Source organism: Ranitomeya variabilis, chromosome 2 (genome assembly GCF_051348905.1).
Source record: "Ranitomeya variabilis isolate aRanVar5 chromosome 2, aRanVar5.hap1, whole genome shotgun sequence".
In the NCBI taxonomy this organism is placed as follows: Eukaryota; Metazoa; Chordata; class Amphibia; order Anura; family Dendrobatidae; genus Ranitomeya; species Ranitomeya variabilis.
In genome coordinates this window covers 443,768,711-443,781,017 of record NC_135233.1, presented here as the reverse complement: position 1 = coordinate 443,781,017, position 12,307 = coordinate 443,768,711, and the positions used below count along the sequence as shown (strand labels likewise).

General features: G+C 51.2%; 1 long non-coding RNA gene across 1 annotated transcript in view; it reads right to left on the bottom strand.

Annotated features, from left to right (window-relative positions):
- The window catches only part of LOC143806532 (uncharacterized), a 36,401-nt gene that overhangs the window by 19,675 nt on the left and 4,419 nt on the right, over positions 1 to 12,307 (bottom strand). The window contains exon 2 of the long non-coding RNA XR_013221495.1: positions 9,078 to 9,218. This is a non-coding gene — a long non-coding RNA (uncharacterized LOC143806532). The remainder of the gene's footprint in view (positions 1 to 9,077; positions 9,219 to 12,307) is intronic.

The window sequence follows — 12,307 nt, the reverse complement described above, 5'->3', positions numbered from 1 at the left end:
AGCCAGCACTTCCGGGCGCCAACTGGCGTTGTTAGAGCCCAGGGTCAGCAGGAGGAGCAGAGGGAGCAGAGTGTAGGCCGAAGCCTGCACTGGCGGCAGCTTTGTGTCTGCGTGGCGTTTGCAGGACACGTTGCCGGCTACACAGCAGGGGAACAGCTGGCTTTGCTGAACCCCACTGACACATTGGCGGGTGTTTTTCTCTGTGCAGCCAGCACTTCCGGGCACCAACTGGCGGTGTTAGAGCCCAGGGTCTGCAGGAGGAGCAGAGTGTAGGCCGAAGCCTAATTGAACCAATTTTAAAGGTAACCTTTAACCCCCCCTCAGGTGTTACAAACTAGAAGAGCCACACCTTGGGCAGCAGTAGTGCTGCACAAGTCAAAGGTTGCTTTTTTAATTTTGTTCCTTGCACACGCTGAATGAAACACGTATAACATTTAGCCCCTTATACAGTCAAACTGTCTTGGAGGCGGGAGTTCCCTTCGTAATGAGACGCAGCACAGCTGTCAAAAATACCACCTTGGTGCTGGGCGCGGCCTCCTGAGCGTCGCATTTTGCTGTACAGGAGTCTGCGCTGTCGTGTTATCCCTTGGCCCTGCGCTGTTAGCGCTGCCCGTCTTCTGACATCATTTAATGTCGGCCGGTGCGGTTCGCAATGCCCATGAATCCCAGCCCCGCAGTGTCTTTTCATTAATTCACACTGCGGGGCTGGGATTTATGGCCTTGCGCAGTCAATATGTTCGCCTCTCACTCAGGTCCTTACACCTGCTTCACACTGTGCGGCGTCAGCTGATCCCTTATCGCATGCCACGGCCATGAAGCCGTACAGTCTGAAGAAGGCGGAAGGAGATGAGTGACAGGCGAAGATATGCACTGCTCATGCCCATCAATCACACCCTCGCAGTCAAAATAAATAAGACACCGAGGGGCGTTGTGTCGGCCAGGGCGGCCGCAGAGGCGCAGCCAGCCAACCAATGATGTCAGAAGACGGGCAGCGCTACCAAGGGGGTTGCAGCGTGTCATTACAAAGGAAAGTCACACCTCAGGGACAGTTTAATGGTCTCAGGGGACTCATTTAATACGTGTTGAGTTCGACGTGTGCAAGGATAATAACTGAATGAGCCATCTTGTACAAATGCAGCATTACTGCTGTACAAGGTGGCTGTTATACATACAAACGCCTGGGGGGGGACAGGTTCCCTTCAATTTCAGTTGTTGTGTCTGCGTGGCGTTTGCAGGACACGTTGCCGGCTACACAGCAGGGGAACAGCTGGCGTTACTGAACCCCACTGACACATTGCCGGGTGTTTTTCTCTGTGCAGCCAGCACTTCCGAGCACCAACTGGCGGTGTTAGAGCCCAGGGTCAGCAGGAGGAGCAGAGGAGCAGAGTGTAGGCCGAAGCCTGCACTGGAGGCAGCTTTGTGTCTGCGTGGCGTTTGCAGGACACGTTGCCGGCTACACAGCAGGGGAACAGCTGGCGTTGCTGAACCCCACTGACACATTGACGGGTGTTTTTCTCTGTGCAGCCAGCACTTCCGGGCACCAACTGGCGGTGTTAGAGCCCAGGGTCAGTAGGAGCAGAGGGAGCAGAGTGTAGGCCGAAGCCTGCACTGGAGGCAGCTTTGTGTCTGCGTGGCATTTGCAGGACACGTTGCCGGCTACACAGCAGGGGAACAGCTCGCGTTGCTGAATGCCACTGACACATTGACGGGTGTTTTTCTCTGTGCAGCCAGCACTTCCGGGCACCAACTGGCGGTGTTAGAGCCCAGGGTCAGTAGGAGCAGAGGGAGCAGAGTGTAGGCCGAAGCCTGCACTGGAGGCAGTTTTAGGTCTGTTGTGTCTGCGTGGCGTTTGCAGGACACGTTGCCGGCTACACAGCAGGGGAACAGCTGGCGTTACTGAACCCCACTGACACTTTGACGGGTGTTTTTCTCTGTGCGGCCAGCACTTCCGAGCACCAACTAGCGGTGTTAGAGCCCAGGGTCAGCAGGAGGAGCAGAGGAGCAGAGTGTAGGCCGAAGCCTGCACTGGAGGCAGCTTTGTGTCTGCGTGGCGTTTGCAGGACACGTTGCCGGCTACACAGCAGGGGAACAGCTCGCGTTGCTGAACCCCAATGACACAGTGGCGAGGGTTTTCTCTGTGCAGCCAGCACTTCTGAGCACCAACTGGCGGTGTTAGAGCCCAGGGTCTGCAGGAGGAGCAGAGTGTAGGCCGAAGCCTGCACTGGAGCAAGTTGAAAGTGAACCTTTAACCCCCACCCCAGGCGTTTGTTGCTGAAAGAGCCATCTTGTACAGCACTAATGCTGCAAAAGGAAAAGGTGGCTCTTTTAATTATGCTCCTTTCTAAGGCTGAACTAGACACTTATGAAATGTGTCCCCTCACACCGTTAAACCGTCCCGGAGGTGGGACTTTCCTTTGTAATGTGACGCAGCACAGCCATCATTCCTACCCCCTTGGCGCCGTGTGCCGCCTCCTCAGCGTTGTTTGATTCTGTCCCGGAGCCTGCGCTGTTATGTTATCCCTTTGCCAGGCGCACTTAGCACTGCCCATCTTCTGACATCATTTAGGTGTCAGGCTGGCTGCGCCTGTGATGCTGCGCTGCCCGAGATACCACCTCGCAGTGTCGTGTAATGTAATCCCACTGCAGGCCTGGGATCCATGGGCATGCGCAGTGCATATCTTTGCCTCTCACTCCCCTCCTTCCGGCCTCTTCAGACTGTGCGGCGTCACGGCCGTGGCATGCTATTAGGGATCAGCTGACGGCGCAAAGTCTGAAGAAGGCAGAGGGAGATGAGTGAGAGGCGGAGGTGAAGATATGCACTGCGCATGCCCATGGATCCCAGGCCCGCAGTGTGATTAAATCAGAAGACACTGCGAGGTGGGATCTCGGCCAGCGCGGCCGCACAGTCGCAGCCAGCCTGACACCAAATGATGTCAGAAGACGGGCAGCGCTAAGTGTGCCTGGCCAAGGGATAACATAACAGCGCAGGCTCCGGAACAGAATCAAACAACGCTGAGGAGCCGGCGCACGGCGCCAAGGGGGTAGGAATGACGGCTGTGCTGCGTCACATTACGAAGGAAAGTCCCACCTCCGGGACGGTTTTACAGTATCAGTGGACACATTTTATAAGTGTTAAGTTCTGCGTGTGCAAGGAGCTAAACAAAAATAGCTACCTTTTCCTTGTGCAGCATTACTGCTGCACAAGGTGGCTCTTTCAGTAACAAACGCCTGGGGGGGGGGACAGGTTCCCTGAAATTTCAGTTGTTGTGTCAGCGTGGCGGTCGCAGGACACATTGCCGGCTACACAGCTGGGGATCGGCTGACGTTACTGACACCCAATAACACTGGGTCGTATGTTTTGACTGTGCAGACGGCACTTCTGAGCCTCAACTGGCGGTGTTGGAGCCCAGGAATTACAGTTCAGGTGGTAGAAAGATGAACACAACAGGAGAACTGGATACTGTAGACAGTCACCCAATTATTTAATCAGGAAGAGGAGTGGCAAATTCCTGCGAGATCCAGGCCTGGTTCATTTTCAGGAAAGTAAGCCGGTCAACGTTATCGGAGGATAGTCGCATGCGACGGTCTGTTAGTACACCACCTGCAGCACTAAAGACGCGTTCCGATAATACACTAGCCGCAGGGCAAGCCAGCACCTCCAATGCATACTGGCTTAGCTCTGGCCATGTATCCAGCTTAGAGACCCAAAACTTGAAAGGGGAAGAGCCGTCTGGGAGTACAGTAAGAGGGCAAGACATGTAGTCTGTCACCATCTGACGGAACCGTTGCCTCCTGCTGACTGGAGCCACCTGTGATGGTGTAGACATTTGTGGCGGGCACACAAAACTGTGCCACAGTTGGGCCATACTGGTCTTGCCTTGGGCAGAGGCACTGCTTCTGCTCCCTCTTTGTGCAGAGCCTCCTCCACTGCCAGGACGCACTGAGCTGCTTTGTAATGCACTAGCAGCACTTCTCTCAGTTGGACTGGAGAAGATGATGGAATTCACCAGTGTGTCTTGGTACTCCCGCATTTTACGATCCCTGGTTCAACGGTGTGATGAGGCTTTGTACGTTGTCCCGGTAGCGAGGATCGAAAAGGGTGTACACCCAATAATCAGCCATGTTGAGAATGTGGGCGATGCGCCGGTCGTTTCTCAGGCACTGCAGCATGTAATCAACCATGTGCTGCAGACTGCCAACTGGCCAAGAAACGCTGTCCCCTGCTTGAGGCGTGAGCTCTGCCCGCTCTTCATCACCCCACCCTCGCTGTACACACTGACTACTGGACAATTGTGTAACTCCCTCCTCTGGACGGATGTCTTCCTCCTCCATTGACTCCTCCTCATCCTCCTCACAAAGTGTCCCCTGCCTACGCGTTTGTGAGGAACCACGTGGCGCTGACTGTCCAGAAGCTGATGGAAATGGTGAGTCCTCATCCTCCACCTCTTCCACAACATCATCCCTTAGCGCTTGCAGTGTTTGCTGAAGCAGGCAGATAAGGGGGACAGTCATGCTGACTAGTGCATCATCTGCACTCGCCATCCGCGTGGAATAATCGAAGGGACGCAAAACCTGGCAGACGTCCTTCATAGTGGCCCACTCTGTGGTTGTGAAGTCTGAACGGCGCGGAGTGCGATTTCTTTGCGCCTGATGCAGCTGGTACTCCATTACACAACCACACATCGCTCTCCTGCTTGATGGCATTTCAAAGCTCCTGCGCTGTGTGGCTTCGATTCCCCAAAGAAATTAATTTCAAGACGGCCTGTTGACGTTTGGCCACGGCTGTGCTCATGTCAGTTGTAACAGGTAAACGTTCACGGGTCCATGTGGAGGTGGACTGTGACGGCTCCTGCAGCGATGTTTCTGAGGAACTTGTGTATGAGGAGGAGTCAATGTGTACAGACTGGATTCCTGCAATCCTTGGAGTGGGCAGGACACGTCCTGCGCCTCTCGCACGATCTGTACCCGGCTCAACAACATTAACCCAATGGGCAGTGAGGGAAAGGTATCGCCCCTGTCCATGGTGACTGGTCCACGCATCGGTGGTGAGGTGGACCTTGCTACTGACGGCGTTCAGTAGCGCGTGTTTTATGTGTCCCTCCACATGCTTGTGCAGGGCAGGGACGGCTTGCCTGCTGAAATAAAAGCGGCTGGGCACATTGTACTGTGGGACTGCCAATGACATCAGTCTCCACCAGCCTGAATGACAGCATTTCCAGTGACAGAAGTTTGGCAATGCCTGCAGTCAGAGCCTGTGCTCGTGGGTGGTTTGACGAGAATGGCTGCCTTTTCTCCCATGCCTGTACTACCGATGGCTGTAGACTGGGCAGGGAGTGTGAGGATGACTGGGAACGTGGTGCTGCGGGTGGAATTACAGTGGGTCTCTGGACAACAGTGCCAGAGGTTCTTCCATGGCGATCCTGGGAGGAAGCCGAACCAGCTGTGTGTGAGCAGGAGGAAGAGGCAACACGAGCTGAAGAGGTGGTAGCTGCCGCTGTTGGTTGGCCTAGCTCTTCAGTGTGTTTTTGTAACTCCGCCGCGTGCCTGGTCCGAACATGTTTCCACATATTTGAGGTATTGAGGCTGCTGACATTTCTCCCTCTTTTGATTTTCTGATGACACACCTTGCATTTGACAAAGCAAATGTCATCTGCAACTGTGTCAAAAAAGGCCCAGGCACTGCAAGTCTTGGGAGCGCCCTTTTTGGCTGTTGGAAGAGGCATGCTCCTAACAGGTGCCGAAGTGGAGGCTACAGGCTTCGCAGTCTTCCCCCTCCCTCTCCCTCTTTGGCCCGTTCGGGGAATCTCTTCCTCAGAGCTGCTCCCACCACCTTCCTGTCCCTCACGCCATGATGGGTCAAGGACCTCATCATCTACACTACCCTCTGCCACCAACTGCTCCTCCTGGGTAGTCTCAGCAGCACAGCACGCACCAGAAAGTGGCACCTGAGTGTCATCAGCGGATGCGTACTGCGGTTTGGTGACCGGAGGCACTGGCCCACCCGCCTCTTCAGACTCAGAGAGAAAAAGCTGTTGGGCATCACTGCACACTGCCTCTTCTTCCATTTCTCCAATGCTGCTTGGCTGGCCCCCTGTTTCCAAGCCAAGAGATTCAGAGAACAGAAGTAGAGACGGCTCCTGTCCTGGGCTCTCTGACTGCTGGGCAATTTGGCAGGTGGTGAAGAGACAGATGGGTGCTCTCCAGTGCTCTGTGCCTGAGAGGATGTGGCACTAATTGAAGTCGATGCGTTAGCTGCTATCCATCCGACAACGGCTTCAATTTGGTGTTCACGCAGCAGCGGTGTACGGCGCTCTCTGACAAAGCTGCACATGAAGGACTGTTCCCTGCTGAAACTGGCTGATGATGAGTCACCGGTGCCCGCAGCAGGTACAGAATCCCCACGTCCTCTCCCTGCTCCGCGCCCACGCCCACGTGCCTTACTCCCTGCCTTCTTCATCTTGGTTGACTGATAAAGATAAGCAGAAAAGTACTAACGGTATAGTGTGCTTATTCCTGAACAGCTCCTAACAGGTATAAGAAACACTAATTTTCTAAAGTGTGGACTAGACTTTAATATGACCTAATGTGGCCTACACAACTGTAAAGTGGTGTGTTTGGTGAACTTTATTATTTTTTTATTTTTGGGGGGCTGAAATTACTACAGGGCGAGCTGCACTCACATGGAGACCGTGCAGACAGCCGTAAACGGCGCTGCAAGGCCCAAAAAACCTCCTCTACGTTATCCTATGTAGTGTTTTTCCACAATTTAGCTGGATACGGGTGGAAAGCCACTAATAGGAAGTATTTGAAAAAATGTGCAGCGGGCTGCACTATTTGCAAAAAAGGACAATGTATTTTACGGTATGAGGCAGTGACGCACCCTGCTGTGGCTGCACACACAGACTACAGGGCGAGCTGCACTCACACGGAGACCGTGCAGACAGCCATAAACGGCGCTGCAAGTCCCAAAAAAAACCCTCTACGTTATCCTATGTAGTGTTTTTCCACAATTTAGCTGGATACGGGTGTAAAGCCACTAATAGGAAGTATTTGAAAAAATGTGCAGCGGGCTGCACTATTTGCAAAAAAGGACAATGTATTTTACGGTATGAGGCAGTGACGCACCCTGAGCTGGATACAACCGGCTGTGGCTGCACACACAGACTACAGGGCGAGCTGCACTCACACGGAGACAGTGTAGACAGCCATAAACGGCGCTGCAAGGCCCCCAAAAAAACCTCTACGTTATCCTATGTAGTGTTTTTCCACAATTTAGCTGGATACGGGTGTAAAGCCACTAATAGGAAGTATTTGAAAAAATGTGCAGCGGGCTGCACTGTTTGCAAAAAAGGACATTGTATTTTACGGTATGAGGCAGTGATGCACCCTGAGCTGGATGCAACCGGCTGTGGCTGCACACAGACTACAAGGCGAGCTGCACTCACACGGAGACCGTGCAGACAGCCGTAAACGGCGCTACAAGGCCGAAAAAACCTCCTCTACGTTATCCTATGTAGTGTTTTTCCACAATTTAGCTGGATACGGGTGTAAAGCCACTAATAGGAGTATTTGAAAAAATGTGCAGCGGGCTGCACTATTTGCAAAAAAGGACAATGTATTTTACGGTATGAGGCAGTGACGCACCCTGAGCTGGATACAACCGGCTGTGGCTGCACACAGACTACAGGGCGAGCTGCACTCACACGGAGACTGTGCAGACAGCCGTAAAAGGCGCTGCAAGGCCCAAAAAACCTCCTCTACGTTATCCTACGTAGTGTTTTTCCAAAATTTAGCTGGATATGGGTGGAAAGCCACTAATAGGAAGTATTTGAAAAAATGTGCAGCGGGCTGCACTATTTGCAAAAAAGGACAATGTATTTTACGGTATGAGGCAGTGACGCACCCTGAGCTGGATACAACCAGCTGTGGCTGCACACAGACTACAGAGCGAGCTGCACTCACACGGAGACCGTGCAGACAGCCGTAAACGGCGCTGCAAGGCCCAAAAAACCTCCTCTACGTTATCCTATGTAGTGTTTTTCCACAATTTAGCTGGATATGGGTGGAAAGCCACTAATAGGAAGTATTTGAAAAAATGTGCAGCGGGCTGCACTATTTGCAAAAAAGGACAATGTATTTTACGGTATGAGGCAGTGACGCACCCTGAGCTAGATACAACCAGCTGTGGCTGCACACAGACTACAGAGCGAGCTGCACTCACACGGAGACCGTGCAGACAGCCGTAAACGGCGCTGCAAGGCCCAAAAACCTCCTCTACGTTATCCTATGTAGTGTTTTTCCACAATTTAGCTGGATACGAACAGTATGAGACAGTGAACCACCCTGAGCTGAATACAACCGGCTATGGCTGCACACAGACTAGAGAGTGGGCTGCACTCACACACACACACACAGAGACCTTGCAGATCGCTGTGAAAACAGCGCTGCAAGGCAAAAGCAAGGTGAACACACAGCGGTTGCTAAATTAGCCTGGGAAAAGCACAAAGAAGCAAATCGCTATCTCAACTGGCCCTCAGTCAGAACACAGCGTCCTATGCCTAACTGAATTCACAGCAGAGTGAGCCAGAAAGGGCGGCAGCGTTTTTTATAGTGCATCATGACATCATTTCAGCAGCCAATCACAGCCTTGCCAGTAGTTACATGCCCACCATGCTGAACAGGATGTGCCCACACTTGGAATCATTCCTCATTGGCTGAATTCGTGATGTTTGAATTCTGGGAACTTCCGATTCCGGTATCCGATATGCGGTAAGTATCGGATCTCGGTATCGGAATTCCGATACCGCAAGTATCAGCCGATACCCGATACTTGCGGTATCGGAATGCTCAACACTAGTCAGCACGTGACCGCATGTATGTAAATCACCAGCACGAGAGAATCCTGACAGCGTGCAGTGCACACTGTGAGAAGTCAGAAGTCTGAAGTCACAAAGAATGACTGCAGACTCATTACAAACCTGGACATCCCCTTTAATGCTCCTAACATAAATAAAAGCATGTAATAATAAAAACATGGGAATTAGTCAGTATCACAAATAACATTTACATCCAGGTACCTTATAGATGACGTCTTCTCTGGAGTCGTTCTCCTTCTTTTCTTCATCTTGTCCGACCCCATGATGAGTTTTCTCATGCACAGCCGTCTCTGCAGACTTCCATCTTCTCCGCTCTTTTGCAGAAAATCTCCACATGATGCCCTTAAAGATACAAGTGTCATTTTAATGCTCCTGAATAAAAAATTGCCCCTCACATACCTCCCAAGTTTTGAAGATGGGAAAGAGGGACAAAGTTAGCGGCGCGCAACGCGCGCCACGGCAAATTTTAGGCCACGCCTCTGACCACACCCATTCATAACTAGTCACACCCATATCCACGTCCCAACCACACCCATTTAGCACTGCTGATCACACTGTTTCATAAAGAATAATTATAAACAAAAAAATATGGCCACACAGTGCTCCATACTGTATAATGGCCACACATGATGCTCCATACTGTATAATGGCCACACATGATGCTCCATACTGTATAATGGCCACAGTGCTCCATAATGTATAATGGCCAGACAGTGCTCTATACTGTATAATGGCCACACATGATGCTCAATACTGTACAATGGCCACAGTGCTCCATAATGTATAATGGCCAGACAGTGCTCTATACTGTATAATGGCCACACATGATGCTCCATACTGTATAATGGCCACACAGTGCTCCATACTGTATAATGACCACACATGATGCTCCATACTGTATAATGGCCCCACATGATGCTCCATACTGTATAATGACCGCATGACTGCACATGCTGCTCCATACTGTATATTGGCTGCACATGATGCTCCATACTTTATATTGGCTGCACATGATGCTCCATACTGTATAATAGCCCCACATGATGCTCCATACTGTATAATGACCGCACATGATGCTCCATACTGTATAATGACCGCACATGATGCTCCATACTGTATAATGACTGCACATGATGCTCCATACTGTATATTGGCTGCACATGATGCTCCATACTGTATATTGGCTGCACATGATGCTCCATACTGTATAATGACCACACATGCTGCTCCATAGTGTATATTGGCTGCATATGATGCTCCATACTGTATATTTGCCGCACATGATACTTCGTACCGTATAATGGCCACACATAGCTACTCCTACACATGCGGCTGCGCTCTGTACACTTTGCACACACAGCTCCGCTCCGTACACATGGCTCCGCTCCATACACCTCATACACACGCGGCTCCGCTCCGTACACACGCGGCTCCGCTCCGTACACCTCGTACACATTTAGCTCCGCTCAACTCGTACACATTTAGCTCCGCTCCATACACCTCATACACATTCAGCTCTGCTCCATACACCTCGTACACATTTAGCTCTGCTCCATACACCTCATACACACACAGCTCCGCTCCATACACCTCATACACACACGGCTCTGCTCCATACACCTCATACACATTCAGCTCTGCTCCATACACCTCGTACACATTTAGCTCTGCTCCATACACCTCATACACACACAGCTCCGCTCCATACACCTCATACACACATGGCTCTGCTCCATACACCTCATACACACACGGCTCCACTCCGTACACATTCAGCTCCGCTCCATACACCTCGTACACATTTAGCTCCGCTCCATACACATTTAGCTCTGCTCCATACACCTCATACACACACGGCTCCACTTCATACACCTGATACACACACGGCTCCGCTCTGTACACCTCGTACACATTCAGCTCCGCTCCATACACCTCGTACACATTCAGCTTTGCTCCATACACCTCATACACACACGGCTCTGTGTCATGATTCCCAATGGCAGGGACATGGGCAAAAACGGACTAGCTCTAGGATGATGGTAACTCAGGTAACCGCAATGCTGAACCTAACACGCAAATAGAAATAGCCAGGGGGTGTGCCTACGTTGATCTCTAGACACCTCGCGCCAGCCGGAGAGCTAACTACCCCTAGAAGAGGAATACACAGACCTGGCTTGCCTCCAGGGAAACCCCAAAAGTTATAGTAGCCCCCCACATGTAATAACGGTTAGGTAAGAGGAAAACACAAACGCAGTATGAATATAGTTTCAGCAAAGTGAGGCCCTCTGACTAGATAGATGAAAATACAAAAGAGGACTTCGCGGTTACCTCAAAACCCTAAGCAGCCATCCTGAAACTACCTTAACTCCGTTATCAACTCATGACACCGGAGTAGTAATTTCAGATCACTAGAGCTTCCAGCAGCACAAGAAATATAAATGCATGCTGGACAAAACAAACACAAAAAAAAGCCAAAGATTCAACTTAGCTGAATTGCAGACTTGGAGCAGGTAGCAAGCAACAGAGATGCTCTGGTAACATTGATTGCCGGCACTAGAGTGACTGAGAAGCCAGACTAAATAGGAAACTCCCAATTTCCTGATGAAAACAGGTGCACTGGAAACACAAGACCAAAGTCAACCAGTACCACCAGTAGCCACCAGAGGGAGCCCAAAAACAGAATTCACAACAGTACCCCCCCCTTAAGGAGGGGGCACCGAACCCTCATGAGAACCACCAGGGCGATCTGGATGCGCCCTATGAAAGGCGCGAACCAAATCAGAGGCATGAACATCAGAGGCAGTCACCCAAGAATTATCCTCCTGACCGTATCCCTTCCATTTAACCAGATATTGAAGTCTCCGTCTGGAAATACGAGAGTCCAAAATCTTCTCCACAACATACTCCAATTCACCCTCCACCAGCACAGGAGCAGGAGGCTCAACAGAAGGAACAACCGGTACCTCGTACCTCCGCAACAACGACCTATGGAAGACATTATGAATGGTGAAAGATGCTGGAAGGTCCAAACGAAAAGATACAGGATTAAGAATCTCCAAAATCTTATAAGGACCTATGAACCGAGGTTTGAACTTAGGAGAAGAGACCTTCATAGGGACAAAGCGAGAAGACAACCACACCAAGTCTCCAACACGGAGATGATGACCCACACGACGATGACGATTAGCAAACTGCTGAGTCTTCTCCTGAGACAACTTCAAATTGTCCACCACATGACTCCAAATCCGGTGCAGTCTATCCACCACAGAATCCACTCCAGGACAATCCGAAGACTCCACCTGACCAGACGAAAAACGAGGGTGAAACCCTGAATTGCAAAAGAAAGGAGAAACCAGAGTAGCAGAACTGGCCCGATTATTGAGGGCAAACTCTGCCAATGGCAAAAAGGCGACCCAATCATCCTGATCAGC